Source organism: Bos grunniens, chromosome 8, assembly GCF_055505025.1.
Source record: "Bos grunniens cultivar Pamir isolate PY7600 chromosome 8, Bosgru_T2T1.0, whole genome shotgun sequence".
In the NCBI taxonomy this organism is placed as follows: Eukaryota; Metazoa; Chordata; class Mammalia; order Artiodactyla; family Bovidae; genus Bos; species Bos grunniens.
Window position 1 is genome coordinate 13453031 of NC_141172.1, and position 20874 is coordinate 13473904.

Genomic DNA, 20874 nt, shown 5'->3' on the forward strand with positions numbered 1-20874 from the left:
GAAGTGCTCCTAAGAAGTTAAGTAATAGAAATCATTTTAGTGAGATGAAATCATTAAAGTTGTCAGGACATATATTTATATACATAATGTAGTATTCATTTATCTTATTTATTATTCATAAATAAATCATATATATTGCATTGTGAGTTTGAGATGTTTTAGGACAGCTGAGATGATGTGGGTATCAACTAAGCAGTTGGATTTCTGGGTGTGAAGGTGGAACAGAGACGTGTATTAGGAACTGGAATTGAGCAACCCTTGAAGTTCTGGTTGTGGACGATGTAACTTGTGAATGTGTGAGAATGTGTAGGGGGAGAGGGTCATCAGGCTGTGGACTGTGAACTGACACCAGGAGAAAACTGATGTCTAAGAAGTGGAGGATGAGGTGCTCATGCAAATGACTGAGAAGAAGCACCCAAAAGGAAGAAAGAAAAGCCGGCAGAGAGAAATGCTGTGTGAGTCAGTGATGAAGAGATACTGTAAGATGAAAGACATAAGCAGCCTTGTGAACTCCTCCTGAGCAGTCAAGTAATAGAAAGTCTAAATATTAATTTAATTAAAAAAAAAATGGTTATCTTGGAGAGAGTAATTTCTGAGGAATGTTGGAAACAGGAGGAATGCATAGGAGATCAAGGAGATAATATTTGTGAACTAAAATTTGAAAATAATACTTCTTAGGGGATTAAGAGAGAGAGGATAGTAATTAGAGTTTGACAGTCCTAGAAATTTTTTTTTTTTTGGTAAGTTTATGATACTAAGGGCATTTGAACAAATTTGCATTCTAAAAGGAAAAATCCCATTGAGATGTTGAAGATTCATGTGGTGATAAAATTCAAGCTATGTTACTCTTTCCATAGATCTCACCCTCTCCTCCCAAGCTATGCTTGTCTTCTACCCACGTTTCCATCTTGAATTAATAATTAACCAAGTAAGATTTTGTACGGTGCTCATAAAACATGACCCCTGGGAAATTTTGATTTTGTTTGGGCAAAACAGCCTACTCAGGCTGCAGTGCAATAAGATTGACAGTGATGGATTAGAAAGATTTTTGGAGTGTTCTTTAGCAACTAGAAGTTAATACAGAGCTATTTTGACAAATGTTTCACTATTGTTGCCAAGAAATAAATGTGTCAGTTACATGAGCTAGTAAAGGGGATATTATTTCTTTGAAATTGTGCACTTTTAAAAAATATTGGACTGGGAGTTAAGAACAGATTCTCCAGCACTAACCATGACACCAAGTCCCCATGTAACATTGAGCAAGTCACTAAAGTTCTCTTGCCCTGAATGTGCACATTTCTGTTAAGGACTATAAAATAGTAATTGCTTTCAAGGTGCTTTAATATATAAGACCTAGGTTATTACTAGTAATAATATTTAATCTATATTATGTTTGTTGTTTAGGAGAAGGCAGTGGCACCCCACTCCAGTACTCTTGCCTGGAAAATCCCATGGACGGAGGAGCCTGGTAGGCTGCAGTCCATGGGGTAGTCTCTGTTTTGTACGACTCGTTTGCAACCCCATGGACTGTAGCCTGCCAGCTCCTCTGTCCACGGAATTTTTCAGGCAAGAATACTGGCATGCATTGCCATTTCCTTCTTCAGGGAATCTTCCCAACTTAGGGATCAAACCTGCGTCTCCTGATTTGCAAACAGATTCTTTACCGTTGAGCCACCTAGGAAGCCCCATGTTATGTTTCGGAAGATGAATTCATTGATAAGTTTATTGACAAATCAGAAAAAAATAAAATAGTGTAAGAATATAGTATCTCAGCATCCTCCTAATTTTAAAAAATTATGTTTACTCTTTTTATGCACAGAAGAATGCTTTTATAGAAAAATTGGCTAGGATTATGTCTTTGTCAGTATATGATGTTTAATGAGTATTAATCTTTTGGGAAGGTGATCTGACTGTGTCAAGATCGATAGAGTGAGAGTTATAAAAAGTTGGAAGTATGGAAGGTCAGGTAGGAGGCTATTGACTCTCTCTGTGAAATAATGAAGTCCTGAATGTCCCTAGATAATTTACCATGAGAAAATCAATCAATATGTGTGTGTTTTCATTCCAGTATCTCCATGGAGGGCTTTGGGCTGTTGCTGTTTCTTACCCTTCTGGAGAAGATCTTAAGTAGGGAATAACAGTAAAATATTGGATTCCCAGAAGCTTTTGGCTAGAAAAAGCATTTATATATAGCTGTAGTATGTGGTCTCAGTGAAAACTTTGGGAATGTCTCTTATTATGATATTGGTAGGGAAAGCCTGTCTCTAGGAAGAGAGCTTTGTAGGTCGGAAATGGATAAAGGCAGCAGAGGCAGGGGGAGAATCAGAATCTTGGATATTGAATGAAATGAGTTTTAGCAAGAAGCTGTGCTGTGCATCAGGCTAAGATTTAAACAGAGGCTGAGTTAGGTGGCAGGACCACCTCAGCTATAACTGAGAATGTGGTGTGTAAATAGGCGAAGGAAGGAATTTAGCACTAAAGTTGTGATGGAGCCAGGTGTCAGGGGCTTGTTTTTCTTCCATCTGCTGTATCATGCAGGGCTTTAATGATTTAAAGGAGCCACTCAACTGGGTTGACTAACATTCTTTGTGCTCTCTTTTTTCCCACAAGTTCACTAGATAATGAACTTGATAAGCTTTTGATGCCTCATTCCCACTTTTTGCCTGAGTGAACCTGATATTAGGGAATCAGATTGACTTCCTGGGCATCTTTGATAGTGTTCTCACCGCAAGGTTATTTTAATGAATGAATAATGTGTGTTCCACAACACTGACTTGTATGACAGATGAAGGTAGTAGATTGCCTATGCTAGCAGAATGCCAGATAGGAATATCTTTCATCTCACTCAAGGTGGACAGAGATGGGGAGGTGGATTTTGTTTTTGTTTTTCCTTCTTCACTGGCTTTCATTTGTGACACCTGGATTTACCCTTAGGCTTTGGGCTCCCTCATAGCTCAGTTGGTAAAGAATCCTCCTGCAGTCCAGGAGACCTTGGTTCGATTCCTGGGTCAGGAAGATCCCCTGGAGAAGGTATAGGCTACCCACTCCAGTATTCTTGGGCTTCCCAGTGGTTCAGCTGGTAAAGAATCCTCCTGCAATGAGGGAGACCTGGGTTCAATCCCTGGGTTGCTAAGATCCCCTGGAGAAGGGAAAGGCTACCCACTCCAGTAATGTGGCCTGAAGAATTCCGTGGACTGTATAGTCCATGGGGTCACAAAGAGTTGGACAGGACTGAGCAACTTTCACTTTCACTTTGGGCTTCCTAGAACTTACAGTTGAATCTATCATCTCTGGAGTCCAGAGGTGAGTGTTTAACTCCATGTGTAACTTCAAAATATGTCACTCATAATTCTCTGTGAAAAAACACAAACAATTTCCTGTCCTGCATGCTGTCAATTTCCTCTTTTATATGACTTTTTGTTCCCCTGGAAGCAATTATCCTGGTAAGTCTTAGAAGCTTTTTTTCCCCACTTTATTTGCAGATATCCTTTAATCCTTAATACCTATCTCTGCTTTTTCTCTTGGCCCTGGCTTATTACAAACTGCCTATATAGTAACAATAATGATAGCCATATTATAAACATGATGCATGTGTACTTATAACAATAATCCTCCATAAAAAGATAAATTCTTTTGTAATCCTGTCATCTATTCCTGTCTCATTTTGGCTGTCTTCTTTTTGCCACAGACCCCCTTAGTATGCTTGGGATATCATACCATACGTGCGTGCTAAGTCACTTCAAGCGTGTCCTACTCTTTGTGACCCAATGGACTGTAGCCCACCAGGCTCCTCTGTCCATGGGGTTCTCCAAGCAAGAATACTGGAGTGGGTTGCTGTGCCCTCCTACAGGGGATCTTCCCGACTCAGGGATCGAACCTGTGTCTCTTAACATCTCCTGTATTGGCAGGCAGATTCTTTACCACTAGCACCACCTGGGAGGCCGGGGATATCATAACAAGCTGCAATAGACTGTGGGTTAAAAAACCAGAAATTTATTTTCTCATAGTTCCAAAGGCTGTAAGTCCACGGTCAAGGTTCTGGCTGATTTGGTGTCTGATGGGCCTTCCTGGCCCACAGAGGTGCCTTCTCACTAAGTTCTCAGGTAGCCTTTCCGGTTTAGTGGTAGAGGCTGGGGGTGGGGAGAGAGAGTGGAACACTATCACTCTCTTGGTGTCTCCTCTTGTAAGGATGTTAATACCAGCAGATCAAGGCCTTACCCATGTGAGCTCGTTTAACCTTAATTATTTACTTACTGCAAATATAGTCACTTTGGGAGTTTGGGCTTCACCATATGAATTTTAGGGGAACACAATATAGTCTGAAGCAGCTGGAAATACAAATAAATAGCTCATTTCCCACTTGTAGTCAATCTGTTTCTCTCCCTTAAGATTCTTTGTCATTTTTTTCATTTCTTCAACAGATGTATGCATGATACATCTACTATGGTGTATGTATATATACTTACATGATACGTGTTTATCTACTATTTGTTAAACTTTGGAAACAAAGGCAAGATACATGCCCTCAATATTTCATTTTAATGGAGAAGACATATAAGTGAATAAATAATCAAGATAATTCCAGTTATTGATAATGCTATGAACAAACTAGGAAAAGTGATACAGAGTAACTGAAAAAACAAGTTTCTCTCCCTTAAGATTCTTTGTCATTTTTTTCATTTCTTCAACAGATGTATGCATGATACATCTACTATGATGTATGTATATATACTTATATGATATCTACTATTTGTTAAACTTTGGAAACAAAGGCAAGATACATGCTCTCAATGTTTCATTTTAATGGAGAAGACATAATCAGTGAATAAATAATCAAGATAATTCCAGTTATTGATAATGCTATGAACAAACTAGGAAAAGTGATATAGAGTAACTGAAAAAACAAGTTATTTAAGGAAAGGTGCTATTTTATATTGTCAGGACAGGGATGACCTCTCTGTAAAGGATACAGATAAGCTGAGGATTGAAGAATGCCTAATAACCAGCTATGTGAAGATCCCCAAAGGTTAAGTATTCAAAGAAAATATGACAGCAAATACAATTGTCCTAGAGTATGAAAGAATTTGATATATTGAAGGAACTGTAAGCAGATCATGTTGCCTGTAGTATGATGGAGAGGTAGCCACGAGTCATACCATGCATGTCTTGTAGATCACTAAAAGGTACTCTTTTTGTTGTGAATCAACTGACAAGGCATTTAAAGACTTCAGATGGAGCATTACATGACCCGATTTGTATCTTAAAAGAAAGGTTTTTGAAAGAGGCAAGAATAGAAGCAGGTGGACCAGTAAAGAGATGATTACAGTAATCCAGATGTGAAATGATGGAGGCATGAATTTGAGGAGTGGCAGTGGTGAAGGTGATTAGTTGGTAAAGAATCTGCTTGCAGTGCAGGAGACCCCAATTCGATTCCTGGGTCGGGAAGATCCCCTGGAGAAGGGAAAGGCTACCCACTCCAGTATTGTGGCCTGGAGAATTCCATGGACTGTATAGTCCATGGAATCACAAAGAGTCAGACACACCTGAGTGACTTTCACTTTTAGTGGTGAAGGAATCAGAATTTTCCGTGCCTATTTTTTAAATAAAATAAAAATATCTTAGATTGCCTAGTTCCACTATGTGGTTGTGGTTTAGAGTTAAGTCGCCAAGAACCTAGACTCATCACAGACGCACGGATTTTATACTTCTCCTTAACTATATTTGCTGCTACTTGGATTCTACTCTCTGTTCTCATAGACATGTCCCATCCTCTCTTTACATTTTTTTTAATTAGACACAGATTCTGATTAGCCCCTTTTCCTTAGTTATGACCAGACAAAAAACTCACTGTAACAGGCTACCAGTGAGGTGGACACTCAGCTGTTGGCCTGGTTCAGTGTCTGCTGGCTTTGCTCATGCTAGTCTTCTTCTTCATGCCCGCACTGGGCAGCACCCATTCTGCCTGCAGTGACTGGCCTTTTGAGACACCTTGGACCATTTTGCTCCTCCATGGGCAATCTCTGCATGGATGTCACTTCTGCTAACTTATGTATGGAATTCAAGTCAAATCCTGTGTTTTTCTCCTTTATGTTGGCATAAATCATTCAAAAGCATAATAGGGGAATTTTAGAAAATAGAAACACTTGCAAAAGAAGTCGTATATAGGATTGTTTGAACTTATTTAATATGGTGGTTAGGATCAGTCTGTTTTCATTTAAGCATTTTTAAATGAAGAAAGACTTCCCTGGTGGCTCAGACGGTAAAGCGTCTGCCTACAATGCAGGAGAACCGGGTTCAATCCCTGGTTCAGGAAGATCTCCTGGAGAAGGAAATGGCAACCCACTCCAGTATTCTTGCCTGGAAAATCCCATGGATGGTAGAACCTGGTAGGCTGCAGTCCCTGGGGTCACAAAGAGTTAGACATCACTGAGAAACTTCACTTTCACTTTCACTTTATTGAGTAACATTTACAAGTGGCCTAAAAACTTACTTTGTGTAACAATAGGTTACGCATCATCTCTATATGCCATGCATTACTGTAATGTAGGCCTTATTTCGGAGAAGGCAATGGCACCCCACTCCAGTACTTTTGCCTGGAAAATCCCATGGTCGGAGGAGCCTGGTAGGCTGCAGTCTATGAGGTCGCTAGGAGTGGGACACGACTGAGCGACTTCACTTTCACTTTTCCCTTTCATGCATTGGAGAAGGAAATGGCAACCCACTCCAGTGTTCTTGCCTGGGAGAATCCCAGGGATGGGGGAGCCTGGTGGGCTGCCGTCTATGGGGTCACACAGAGTCAGACACGACTGAAGCGACTTAGCAGCAGTAGCAGCAGCAGCAGGCCTTATTTACAGAATGTCATGTGAACCACTGTTGTATATACTCTTATCCTTATTTTATTGTTGAAAAAACTTAGATCGAGTAAGGGTCACTGACATTTTCAAGGTCACATACTTGTTTAGTGGCAGAGCTGTAATTTACATTTGAGGGTCTGCTCTTAATTATTTTGTGCCACTCTTGATTTTATGTCCTTTGTACAAACACATATGAAACTACTTTTTCTTCCTCATCTTTTTAAACCATTTACTATTCAGTAAACCTGAGCACCTTAATTGGGAGATAATTTACTGATAGATCAAAAGAACTCAAGAGTGAGAAAGCTTATTTCCAACAGATTTAAAATAACTACAAAAATAATGGTGCACATAAAATAATTTCATTTAAATAGTTTTATAATAGTAATGTTACATTTGGTTTTATCATTTGGATCAGGAATAAACGATCCAGATAAATCATTGGTTCTTATTTTGTCCAGAATCTGGTGAAATTGATTTTTCTATTTTTACTTGGTTAGTTATGAATAAAAATCATACCATTACCACAGTAAGGTTGAGAATCTCAAAATAAACGTTGGCAGTCTATTTACTAGTTCTAAAACCAACCATATGTTCATGAGGATGTAAGCATTAAATGTGCTAAAAAATAATTAATTTTACATTAACTTGTGTTCATTTGTAGTCATCTACACTTTAAATGCTTTAGTGAGTTTTTTCTAGTAAGTGTAAGCAGTTTCACAGAATGTTAAAATGTCAGTAAGTGTTGTATTTATTGCTTGTTCCCAATATAGCTAAACATTATTTCACCCATGATTATCAAAACCAATAAGGTTCAAAAATAACATATTTAAATAAAATTTTAAAATATTTGTATTAACATGTTAGCTCATTGATTTGGCAAAATTTATCAGAGAATAACTTATTGTAAACTGCAATAATCTTTAGTTGGTTATTAGACCATGGTTTTAATTAGCTATTAAATTTTTTGTTAAATAGAAACTGCATCTTTAAAATACTTTATTTAAGACATGGATATTTTCGTTTCAGCATGGACAACTATATAGCATGTATCTAAATCATGTTTCCTATTTGAGACAAAATTCAAGATAATAGAACCCATTATGATTCTATACAGCATGATTCAGTTCAGTTCAGTCACTCAGTTGTGTTCTACTCTTTGTGACCCCATGGACCACAGCACGCCAGGCATCCCTGTCCATCACAACTCCTGGAGTTTATCCAAATTCATGTCCATTGAGTTGGTGATGCCATCCAACCATCTCATGCTCTGTCATCCCCTTCTCCTCCAGCCTTCTATCTTTCCCAGCATTGGGGTCTTTTCAAATAAGTCAGCTCTTTCCATCAGATGGCCAAAGCATTGGAGTTTCAGCTTCAACATCAATCCTTCCAATGAACACCCAGGACCAATCTCCTTTAGGATGGACTGGTTGAATCTCCTTTCAGTCCAAGGGACTCTCAAGAGTCTTCTCCAACACCACAGTTCAAAAGCATCAATTCTTCAGTGCTCAGCTTGCTTTATAGTCCAACTCTCACATGCATACATGACCACTAGAAAAACCATAGCCTTGACTAGACGGACCTTTAGGGAAAGTTTATTTAAAAGTTAGTTAAAGCCTTAGGAGAGCCCATAACACAGTAGCCTATTTTGAGCTGGAATTTACAATTGGAATGGTATCTATGTTGTAAAACTGTTGTTTAGTTGCTAAGTCATGTCCCACTCTTTTGCCAGGCTCCTCTGTCCATGGGATTTCCCAGGCAAGAATACTGGAGTGGGTTGCTGTTTCCTTCTCCAGGGGATCTCCCTGAACCAGGGATCGAACCCACCATCTCCCGCATTGCAGGCAGATTCTTTACTGTTGAGCCACTGGGGAACCCCTAATTTGGAGTTTTCTCTAAATCAGGCTGATTATTCCTGAACTAGTATTAATGTTTGGAGTGTACTTTTATCTAGAAATGTTGCCATGTCTACAGTTGGATGTTCATGGAGTTCTTATTCAAGTGCATGGGATTCACATTGTAAGAAAGTAGCAGGTTATGCTTTCTTGCAGGAATGACCTTGGGAAAATGTTCTCCATTAGTGCACAGGGTCTCTAGAATGTTTTGAATTGCCTATTTCATTGACAATAATTATTAGCTTAAAACTATATACTCTATTGAGAAATGTTAAATTTAACTCTCTTAGCCCTCTCCTGTCACATGAACCTTGACTCTGTGAAACTGAATAACTGTTTTGTAAATTGTAAACCCTTTCTGATCATAGTGTGATCTACGGAGGGGAGGAGTTCCCAGGTGTCTCAGTCCTAAAGAATCTGCTTTCAGTGAAGAAGATGCAGGCTCCATCCCTGGGTCAGGAGGATTCCCTAGGGGAGGAAATGGCAATACATTCCAGTATTCTTTCCTGGAGAATTCCATGGACAGAGGAGCCTGGCGGGCTGCAGTCCATGAGGTCACAAAAAGATCTGGACATGACAGAGTGGCTGAGCATACCACAGAGAGACAGCATGGACCTCACCTGGGAATATCATATAAATACAGATTCTTAGGCATTAGCCCAGTCCTGCTAAATGAAAGTCTACATTTTTACAAGCTGACAAGGTGATTTGCATGCACCTTAAACTTTGAGACATGCTGAGCTAAGACTTGAACAATAACAAAGCCCCTGACCTGATCATAACTCTTTCCCAGAACATGGCACAGATTTGCAGTATGTATTTTTTTAATGGACTGACCACCATCGGGACACGCGTGCTAACCCTAGGCCATTCTCCATATTTGGTTGTGGAATATGAGACAGAGGAGAATGATAGCAGTTTCTATCTCTTTTGTGTTCCCTGTCATTGCAATCTTCTTTGTTCCAAGCAAAGTCACCTTTGAAATTTTCTCCAGGTGAATAAAAAAACATATATATTTTCAGATGATCTGAGGCTGTTTGATCTTCAAGCACACTAAATAAAAATATTATCATCTTTTTTTTTCACCTGATTACATCTTAGTGAATGCTTAGAAAAGCATATTTGATGAAATGTTACACATTTCATTAGAATGTGATACCATCTTACTCATTTCACTTTCTGTCTTAAGAGGCAATAGATTTGTTAATGAAAGGCCACTGGGTCGAATTATGTAGTTTTATCAGAACCTAAACCTCAATGCAAGTCAGTATGTTTTTCTTGACTAAAGATTGTACAAGCAAGCACAGTGATTTTCATTTTATTTTCCATAGTGAAAAATACTGTATTCCCCAAATGATTAGCAATATTAATTTTATAAAGTGCCTCAGAATGTGTTGAAATAATGATATTTTTTCCCTTGAATTGTTTTCATTTTAACATATATGTGTTTAACTTTTCCCACCATCATCATCAATTCAGTTGCTCAGTTGTGTCTGACTCTTTGTGACCCCATGGACTGCAGCACACCAGGCCTCCTTGTCCATTCCCAACTCCCACAGTTTAATAAAACTCATATCCATCGAGTTGGTGCTAAAATCCAACCATCTCATCCTCTGTTGTCCCCTTCTCCTCCCACCTACAATCTTTCCCAGCATCAGAGTCTTTTCAAATGAGTCAGTTCTTTGCATCAGGTGGCCAAAGTATTGGAGTTTCAGCTACAATATCAGTCCTTCCAATGAATATTCAGGGCTGATTTCCTTTAGGATGGACTGGTTAGATCTCAGTGCTATCCAAGGGACCCTCAAGAGTCTTCTCCAATACCACAGTTCAAAAGCATCAATTCTTCGGCAGTCAGCTTTCATATAATCTAAGTCACACATCCATACATGACTATTGGAAGAAGCATAGTTTTGAGTAGATGGACCTTTGCTGGCAAAGTGATATCTGCTTTTTAATATGCTGTCTAGGTTGGTTGTAACTTTTCTTCCAAGGAGCAAGAGTCTTTTAATTTCATGGCTGCAGTCACTATCTGCAGTGATTTTGGACCACCAAAAAATAAAGTCTGTCACTGTTTGCACTGTTTCCCCATCTATTTGCCATGAAGTGATGGGACTGGATGCCATGATCTTAGTTTTCTGAATGTTGAGGTTTAAGCCAACTTTTCTACTCTCCTCTTTCACTTTCATCAAGAGGCTCTTTAGTTCTTCTTTGCTTTCTGCCGTAAAGATGGTGTCATCTGCACATCTGAGGTTATTGATATTTCTCCTGGCAATCTTGATTCCAGCTTGTGTTTCATCCAGCCCACCATTTCTCATGATGTAGTCTGCATGTAAGTTAAATAAGCAGGGTGACAATATGCAGCGTTGATATACTCCTTTCCCTATTTGGAACCAGTATGTTGTTCCATGTCTAGTTCTATTACTTCCTGACCTGCATACGGATCAAGAGGCAAGTCAGATGGTCTGATATTCCCATCTCTTTAAGAATTTTTCACAGTCTATTGTGATCCACATAGTCAAAGGCTTTGGCATAGTCAGTAAAACAGAAGTAGATGTTTTTCTGGAGCTCTCTTGCTTTTTCGATGATCTAACAGATGTGGGCAATTTGGTCTCTGGTTCCTCTGCCTTTTCTAAATCCAGCTTTAACATTTGGAAGTTCATGGTTTACCTACTGTTGCCTGGCTTGGAGAATTTTGAGCATTACTTTGCTACTATGTGAGATGAGTGCAATTGTGTGGTATTTTGAGCATTCTTTGGCATTTCCTTTCTTTGGGATTTGAATGAAAACTGACCTTTTCCAGTCCTCTGGCTATTGCTGAGTTTTCCACATTTGCTGGCGTATTGAGTGCACCACTTTTACAGCATCATCATTTAGGATTTGTAATAGCTCAACTGGAATTCCATCACTTCCACTAGTTTTGTTTGTAGTGATGCTTCTTAAAGCCCACTTGACTTCGCATTCCAGGATATCTGGCTCTAGGTGAGTGATCACACTATCTTGATTATCTGGATCGTGAAGATCTTTTTTGTATAGTATACAGATAGTATACAGTATATATATATATATATATATATATATATATATATATATATACAGTGTATATAGTATATATAGTATACCGATCTATAGATCTGTATAGATCTATCTATCTGTATAGATCTATACTATACAGATAGTATATATAGTATACAGATCTTCTCTGTATTCTTGCCACCTCTTCTTAATATCTTCTGCTTCTGTTAGGTCCATACCATTTGTGTCCTTTATTGAGCCCATCTTTGCATGAAAATTTCCCTTGGTGTCTCTCATTTTCTTGAAGAGATCTCTAGTCTTTCCTATTCTTTTTTTTGTTTTTTTTCCCTCTATTTCTTTGCACTGATCACTGAGAAAGGCTTTCTTATCTCTCGTTTCTCTCTGGAACTGTGCATTCAAATGGGTATATCTCTCCTTTTCTCCTTTGCTTTTGGCTTCTCTTCTTTTCACAGCTACTTGTAAGGACTCCTCAGGCAACCATTTTGCCTTTTTGCATTTCTTTCTTGGAGATGGTCTTGATCTCTGCCTCCTGTGCAATGTCATAAACCTCCGTTGATAGTTCTTCAGGCACTCTGTCTATCATATCTAATCCCTTGAATTTGTTACTTCCGCTGTATAATCGTAAGGGATTTGACTTGGGTCATACCTGAATGGTCTAATGGTTTTCCCTACTGTCTTTAATTTCAGTCTGAACTTGGCAATAAGGAGTTCATTATGTGAGCCACAGTGAGTACCTGGTCTTGTTTCTGATGACTGTATAGAGCTTCTCCATCTTTGGGTGCAAAGAATATAATCAGTCTGATTTCAGTACTAACCATCTGGTGATGTCCATGTGTAGAGTCTTCTCTTGTGTTGTTGGAAGAGGGTGTTTGCTATGACCAGTGTGTTCTCTTGGCAAAACTCTATTAGCCTTTGACCTGCTTCATTTTGTACTGCAAGGCCAAATTTGCCTGTTATTCCAGGTATCTCTTGACTTCCTGCTTTTGCATTCCAGTCCCCTATCATGAAAAGGACGTCTTTTTAGGGTGTTAGTTCTGGAAGGCCTTGTAGGTCCTCATAGAACCATTCAGCTTCAGCATTATTGGTTGGGGCATAGACTTGGATTACTGTGGTATTGAATGGTTTGCCTTGGAAATGAACAGAGATCATTCTGTCATTTTTGAGATTGTGTCCACGTATTCCATTTTGTACTCTTTGTTGACTGTGATGGCTGCTCCATTTCTTCTAAGGGATTCTTGCCTGCAGTAGTAGATATAATGGTTATCTGAGTTAAATTCACCCTTTCCAGTCCGTTTTAGTTTGCTGATTTGGAAAATGTTGACATTCTCTCTTGGCAATAAAATAATTTTATTGCAATTAATGAAGATTTCTTTTCTTTATATTCTTTCATAAGGTTTGTTTTTTTTAGTTTTACCTTCTAAGCTAAATATTTTATCATTTAAAAGTTAGGAATATGTAAATGTTGGTCCTCTGTACTGTCAATCTCTAACCTAAAGTCCTTACTTTTTTCCTTTGGTAGCTAAAGTAAATGTCTTTATTCACCCCTACAGATAAAGCACACAGAGAACGTTGGTTTGTAGTTGTATACAGAATAGTAAACCTTGATGCTCAGAATGTCTTAAGATACCACTTTAAACTTTACTTCAGGTATTTACTCCATATATCCAGTGTGTATAAACTTTGCTAGTGTTATCTTCCCAATAATCAAATTATTTTTTATTAAGCTGGTATCATTATTATTTTTGGCATGCATTCTTTTTTTAAATTGAAGTATAGTTGATTTATAAATCAATATTATGACTCTAAGATTTCAGAAAATTAAAGTTTAAGAGAAGATTCCAGATGTCTCCATAAAGGAAAGAGTAAAATTGGGGATCCAGTGTCATTTGACTTCTTAATATTTAATTAATTAATAGAAAGGAGAATGGAGTGAAATGGCAACTCTGATGCTTTTCTGAAATGTGATGACAGGGTGCCTTCATGAAGGTCGTCTTCATCTCTTTCATGGGCATGTGGTCCCTTCCATCTGGAAATGCATCCTCTTCATTTCTGAGAAATTTCATTATACTATTTCTTTATGGTTACTACTTCCTTTTACTCTAATCTTGTTTTCTTAAACTGTTATTAGTTGAGGTTTGGATTTTCTATTTTTACCTTCTGATTTATTTAAATTGGGGGTACAATTGAAAATGGAAAAAAATAATCCCCTATTTTAACATTTTCAAATTTACTCCCACTTGAGAAGTTTGCATTAGAATCAGTTTTCCTGTTTGGATGACAAGACAAGAAGATTTTTAGAGTTTTTGCCTAATCCATCTTTTTTTTTCTTTTTTAGTTTGTTTTTATGACTGAAAAAATAAGCACTTCCCTTGTGGCTCAGCTGGTAAGGAATCCGCCTGCAGCACAGGAGACCTGGGTTCAATCCCTGGGTTGGGAAGATCCCCTGGAGAAGGGAAAGGCCACTCACTCCAGTATTCCAGCCTGGAGAATTCCATGGACTGTATAGTCCATGGGGTCGCAGTGTCGGACACCACTGAGCGACTTTCACTATGGCTGAAAAAATAAGCACTTTGGGGCATTGGTTTTTGGAAATTGTTGGAAATTGTTTTTATAAGACTTCTTGTATTATTTTATCAATATTCCTAAAACATTTGATCATAAATCTTTGCGTGTCATTCTGTAGAGCAAAGTACATATCTGACTTATTGGACATCGGACTGTGTATCTCCAACATCTGGGCCTCTGAATGGACAACATTTCCCGAGCATTTCCCTTGTTCCAGTTGTGGTTGTAACAACTTTAGGAACCATAAATCTTCTAGTTCTTCCTGCAGTCTTCATTCTGTGAAGGAGGAAACTGAAGCTTAGAGAAGTTAACTCATCTAGGGTTGTGACATAGTATGTGTCAAAGTCTGGTTCATGTTCAGTTTGAGTCTCATGGTCAAGCTGTTTTGCACTGTTTCTAGAGATGAAGTTAGGACTAATATCTTGCAATGTATTTTCAGTGTCAGGGTACAGAGTCTTATTAAAGAGTACAGTACATAAAAGGATTATTACCTGAAATCCTTTTACATGGAGCACTGGTTGTTTTAGGAACTTAATAGCTTGGATACATGTATATATGTATGACTGGATGCCTTCACTGTTCATCTGAAACTATCAGAACATTGTTAATTGGCTATGCTGCTGCTGCTGCTAAGTCGCTTCAGTCGTGTCCGACTCTGTGCGATCCCGTAGACGGCAGCCCACCAGGCTCCCCCGTCCCTGGGATTCTCCAGGCAAGAACGATGGAGTGGGTTGCCATTTCCTTCTCCAGTGCATAAAAGTGAAAGTGAAGTCGCTCAGTTGTGCCCGACTCTTAGCGACCCCATGGACTGCAGCCCACCAGGCTTCTCCATCCATGGGATTTTCCAGGCAAGAGTACTGGAGTGGGGTGCCATTGCCTTTTCCGGTTAATTGGCTATACTCTAATATAAAATAAAAAGTTTGAAATAAAAAAAAAAATCTGATGGAAAGAAAATAGAGTTGAACCAGAGATGATAGTTAATTCTATCCTGTATTAGTTTTTTTACCCATTTACTAGAATTAAAAATAATACAAAGTAAAAAAGTGAACAGTGATCACATAATTTAAATGTGTATCAATTAGTAGCATAAAACTAATCTTTGTTTGCTAAGTTTTTTAGTTTGTGTATCCCCACAGTTTCAATGACATGTTCTTTTTGTTGTTGTTGTTGCTCAAATTAATATGACTGTGAAGAGCTTGGTGTGTGTTAGTGTGTGTTGTTTTCTGAACAGCTATATCTATTGCCACTTTTATTTTGTGTGTTTGGTTTGTGTTTGAAAGTTGATGATTGCTGTTTTCAAGGTTCCAAAATGATTGTGGCAACAAAGGCTAGAACTTAGATGGCTCTGTGGGGAAACCTTGGGTATTGATATTTTTTAAGTTTCCTTAAAAACACTCACGGGTAAAACAGCGTTTTCCACCTATGATATATTCCTAGCAGCACCAAACAGAGCAAAGCAGAAAACTTCAGCTTGGTTCGGGCAGTCTCACTCACACAGTTTGTATTCATTCTCCCTTTTGCCCTGTGTTCCACCTCATGCATGTCTAACACCCAAGTTTACCTATTTTCAAGTCACAGTTCTTAAAAATATACTTTGTTGTTGTTTAGTTGCTAAGTTGTGGCCAGCTCTTCTGTGACCCCGCAGACTGTAGCCCACCAAGAACCTTTACCCATGGGATTTTCGTGGCAAGAGTACTGGAGCAGGTTGCCATTTCCTTCTCTATCCAAAAATATACTAATGAACATGTAATTCTTATGACTGAAAACAAAGTATTAAGAATTTTGTGCAAGCAAACTAGAATTTAAAGTAAGGTTATCTTGTGGTTGAAGAGAAATTTTTGAGTTACTGCTTAACTCAAAACTGATGACTGTTTGCAATATCCTTCAGTTAGAAAACTCTATAATTTTTGCATTAAGTTATTGCTGTTATCAGTATATACTATCTTAACTTTAGCTTCCACTTACTGCAGATTTTTTTCAAAGATTTCTCAGCAAAATATTTTTGGAAACCAAATAGTAGCATGCAAATAAAACATGTAAAATCTTAACCAATCAAAACAGTGAGATTCAGATAATTTGGTATGTGAATAAGGGACATTGCCAAAACATTGCTTTATAATACTTTAATTTCATACTTCCTACTGAAACAGTCACATCTTCAGCAGAATTCTGATGCTTTTCACTGAAGAGTTTTTCTAACAGCTTCAATGGATTTGAAGACTCTCAGTTGAGGATAAGGTAGTGCAATATTTAAAATAATATACCTTTTTATTAGCTTAAATTAGTTCCTATAGCCTATGAAACGATATAAATTTCCCTCCTGTCTTAACCATCCTTGGCCTTTTAAAGATTTTAGACATTGATTGATTGATTGATTGATTGATAGATGTATGGACAGCTAAATACAAAACTGTTCATTCCAAATCTCATGGTTTGTTGCCATCATTTACTTGGGATCTTGCACCATCAAATGAAAGGACCGGGTTATAGGGTAGAGTCACTGATGAACGGGGGCAGAACAGCCCACAGGGTAAATTAACCTTCCTTAAACCCAAATACCATCAGAAATCAAGAAATTCCTACATCTTCCCTCTGTATCTATACTACGATTTAAGAGGCAGTTTTACTAATATTTGCCTTCTGATCATCTCCACAGAGATCTTGGTCAGCTGTTTTCATTTTACGGTTCTGGGGTAAAACAGAAGCTGTTGCTGCTTACTCTATTCAGGAGCCTGAGGTCCTGATTTTTAGAAATAAAACAGAGAAGAGGAAAAAAGTTCATTCAAGCACAGCATCCACTTACTAAATATTGGTAGTGCGTTTTATTTTGAAGCAAGTTCAAATATCATTTGGTTTATCTAAGGTGATAGAACAACCATTTTTTAATTTATTGGGATATAGCTGCCTTACAATGTTGTGTTAGTTTCTGCTGTACTCCAGAGCTATCAGCCATATGTATTCATATGTCCCTCCCTCTTGGGTCTCTCTCTCTCCCCCAACCCATCCCACCCATCTGGGTCACCAAAGTGCACCAAGCTCAGCAGGTTCCTATTACTCAGCCATAAAAAGAAATTGGGTCATTTGTTGCGACATGGCTGGACCTAGATGTGTCAGACAGAGTGAAGCAAGTCAGAACAAACTTAATAAAGTGCATCTGGACTGCAAGGATCACTTGGGTATTATACTAATTTAGCATCATGCTGGCTGATATTGCTGCCTCACCGGAATCACCTCTACCAGATAGAAGCACTTATTTCCCAGCTACTGTAGTCTCTGGGTTGATAACAGTTCATAACTGATTTCTGAGAATTGCACTTGGTGATGGAAGCCTGTGGAGGTTGTATCATTTTCCCCAGGATATCCCACACTTTAGGACTGACTGATTCTGGTATGCTATAGGGCCGCCCCTCTTGCCTCTAAGTGGGATAACTCTGCAGTGTATTTTTAACATTCCAGAAATCTCTGAGGGATCAATCTAACACAGTGGTGTGTGAGAGCCACCTTGCACTGAAACTGATTAAGATTTCCTTTAAATTCTGTTCAGTGACATCATTTATGTGACTTAAAACTGACTATGGTAAGAGTATTTATGCCACAGAAAGAGATACATTTTAAAAACAACAGTTTCTTTTCTTCTTTTTTCTTTTTGTATTGTCTCCTAGAACCACTTATTAGCAAATAACTGAACCAAACCCTCATCTTTGACTAGATTATTTTTAAGCTCTGCCCTCCTTCCTTCACTTCAAAAGGTTTCACCTGAGAAGATACCCTCGACACTCATTTACAATAAAAATTACAATTGTAGACTGTTTCTAGGGAAACTGACCCAAGAGAAGTACCTACTATGTGCCAGATGCCATACTACGTGTGTGACACAATTCTTAGGATTGTTGTTGTTGTTGAGTCGCTAAGTCATGTCTGACTCTGCCATCCCATGGACTGTAGCTCACCTGGCTTCTTTGTCTATGGGTTTACCAGGCAAGAATATTGGAGTGGGTTGCTGTTTCCTTCTCCAGGGGATCTTCCTGAATCGGGGATCAAGCCCACATCTCCTGAATTGGCATGTGGTTCTTTACCACTGAGTACCAGGGAAGCCCAGTTTTTAGGGTACAGCTTTGAAAAAGTTACTACTCTGATTTTCTAGATGAGCAAAGTAAGCTTTATATAGCTTGTAAAATGTCTCCAAAGTACATATCCTTTCTAATCTGTCATACTATGTCCAAAAGATGAAAAGAACATTGAAAGATCACTTAGTCCACTCTTTTGTCTTTTGATGTGGCTTTATGTAAAATATTCGGGAAGATTGATTATCCTTCCTACTTTAAATGGGTGGAGCTTTTTACTGATAAAAGTAAATCAGTTTAAGCAAAGGTGACAGCTATTTAAAGATGTGCTATGAGAGAAATATTGTACTTTGTTCTGAAAAAGATGATTTTTGGTTTTCTGCAGTATCTAGTCTTTTGTCAAGACTGTCATTGACATTTCTGCTGTTTTACTCTTAAATATTACCGTCAAGTTCAAATACTGTGATTTACCCATGGTTAAGAAGAAAAAGTGATTGTACATCTTCTGGAGCATGATTGTAGTAAAACTAGACACCACCCAGAATATTTAATCTGATCAGCATTTTAGAATAAAAAACAGGTCTTTTCATAGCCTTTTAAGTTAGTAAAAAGAAATAAAGCATTCTTTTCAATTATTATTTACACTTAAAAAAAGATATCATTGAGACAAAGATGATACAGATTTTATGCCATCTTTATGGAGGAATTTATATTTAAAAATGACAGATATATGCATTGGGCTACAAATTTGTCTAACAAAAAGTGCTTGCTTTTTGACAGTATTGATGATATGATTTAATAGTACTGATGATAAATCTAGGCATTTTGTCAATATTCTTTCTGTTTTTCCAGTCAGCCCTGGAATGTTTCTTGGTTTTTTAGAGGCTATGAATTTGCCAAATATCTTTCTTGAAAACATTTTTTGTTATAGAAACAAAACTATAGATACACATTTTTTGTTTATTTTATATCTCATTAGGAAATACACAAATTAACTTTTCTAATAATGATTGAATCAGATATTGTATTAAACCCCTAATCATAGCCCAACTTATCCTCTAATTTTTACTAAAATATTACTAATTTTCTCTAGTACTCCCTAGGCAAAAAAAAAAAAAAAAACAAACAACTAAGTGATTAGATAGGGTCAACTTTAAACACAAATGAATTTAGCACATCAAGTTTCCATTTTTAGTATGCTACAACAAATACTACATAGTTAAAACTCAATTGGCCAGAATTATTTTTTCATAGAATATTGTAATGTGTGGGCTTTTCTAGGTTTTATTTGTCCTCTGGTTGACAGGGGAGAAGTGGCTGTATTTGTTAAAGTGTAAAACACAGAATGATTTCTAAGAAAATAGATGTTATTGCTTGTATTAATTGCCTTTACGTTCCAGAAATTTATACTCTTCAGCAGCATGTCATGATAAAAACCAGTATTTTAAGAAGTTATCTTACTTGTATTTCTTAATAATGTGTATTATAATAAATTATATAGTATAATGATAATTGATGCTTTTGAATTGTGGTGTTGGAGAAGACTCTTGAGAGTCCCTTTGACAGCAAGGAGATCAAGCTAGTCTATCCTAAAGGAAATCAACTCTGAATATTCATTGGAAGGATTGATACTGAAACTGAATCTCCAGTACTTTGGCCACCTGATGTGAAGAGCCGATTCACTGGATTCCCCTGATTGGAATTTCCCTGATGCTGGGAAAGATTGAGGGCAAGAGCAAGGGGGGTGGCAGAGGATAGCATCACTGACTTGGCATGAGTTTGAGCAAACTTCAGGATCCAGTGAAGGACAAGGATGCCTGGTGTGCTACAGTCCATGCTGTCGCAAAGAGTTTGACACAACTTAGCAAGCGAACAGCAACAACGATTATTAAAAATGTTAGTGATGTTAATTTTTAATATAAAAGATTATATTTGTTTTTGAAAAATAACCCATAAAATCAGAATTCTGGTTCATAGTTTATCTTTGTTGATTTTACAACTTATTTTTAAAATGGGTGTCATCACATTTTGTTTCTAAACCCAAAATAAAATTCAGAAGTTTGTTGGTTTACTGAAGGTAACACAGATTGTAATACAGACTAGTGTTTTGAACACTTTACTTGCCCCAAACAATATAGAAGGATTGTTATAAGAAAACAGTTCTATTATTTATTTGTTCTTAGTGGATTTTATTACTAGTCTAAAAATTAAAAAAATCAGTTGAATGCAAGTTGTTTTCTATCTAGTGCCTGTGTTGCCTCATTTTCCTATCTCTTTCTATTTGTTATTCACTAGTAAATCACCTTGCGAATGAATTTGCAATGTAAACTGCTGTGTCAGTTCCTTGGCATGGTCACTCTCAGGTTGAGCATTGGCTTAAACTTTATTAATTAAATGTCCAAGAAAAAGGGTCTTAATGTTAGTGAAGTGATATATTTGCAAGTTGTATTTTCTCTTTTGATA

General features: G+C 37.7%; 2 protein-coding genes across 10 annotated transcripts in view; one reads left to right on the plus strand and one right to left on the minus strand.

Moving 5' to 3' along the window:
- LOC147366679 (uncharacterized) overlaps nt 1-20874 on the minus strand; it is a 169902-nt gene that overhangs the window by 93464 nt on the left and 55564 nt on the right. The gene's annotated exons all lie outside the window — the stretch shown is intronic.
- Nucleotides 1-20874, plus strand: part of LINGO2 (leucine rich repeat and Ig domain containing 2) — a 1446432-nt gene that overhangs the window by 89871 nt on the left and 1335687 nt on the right. The gene's annotated exons all lie outside the window — the stretch shown is intronic.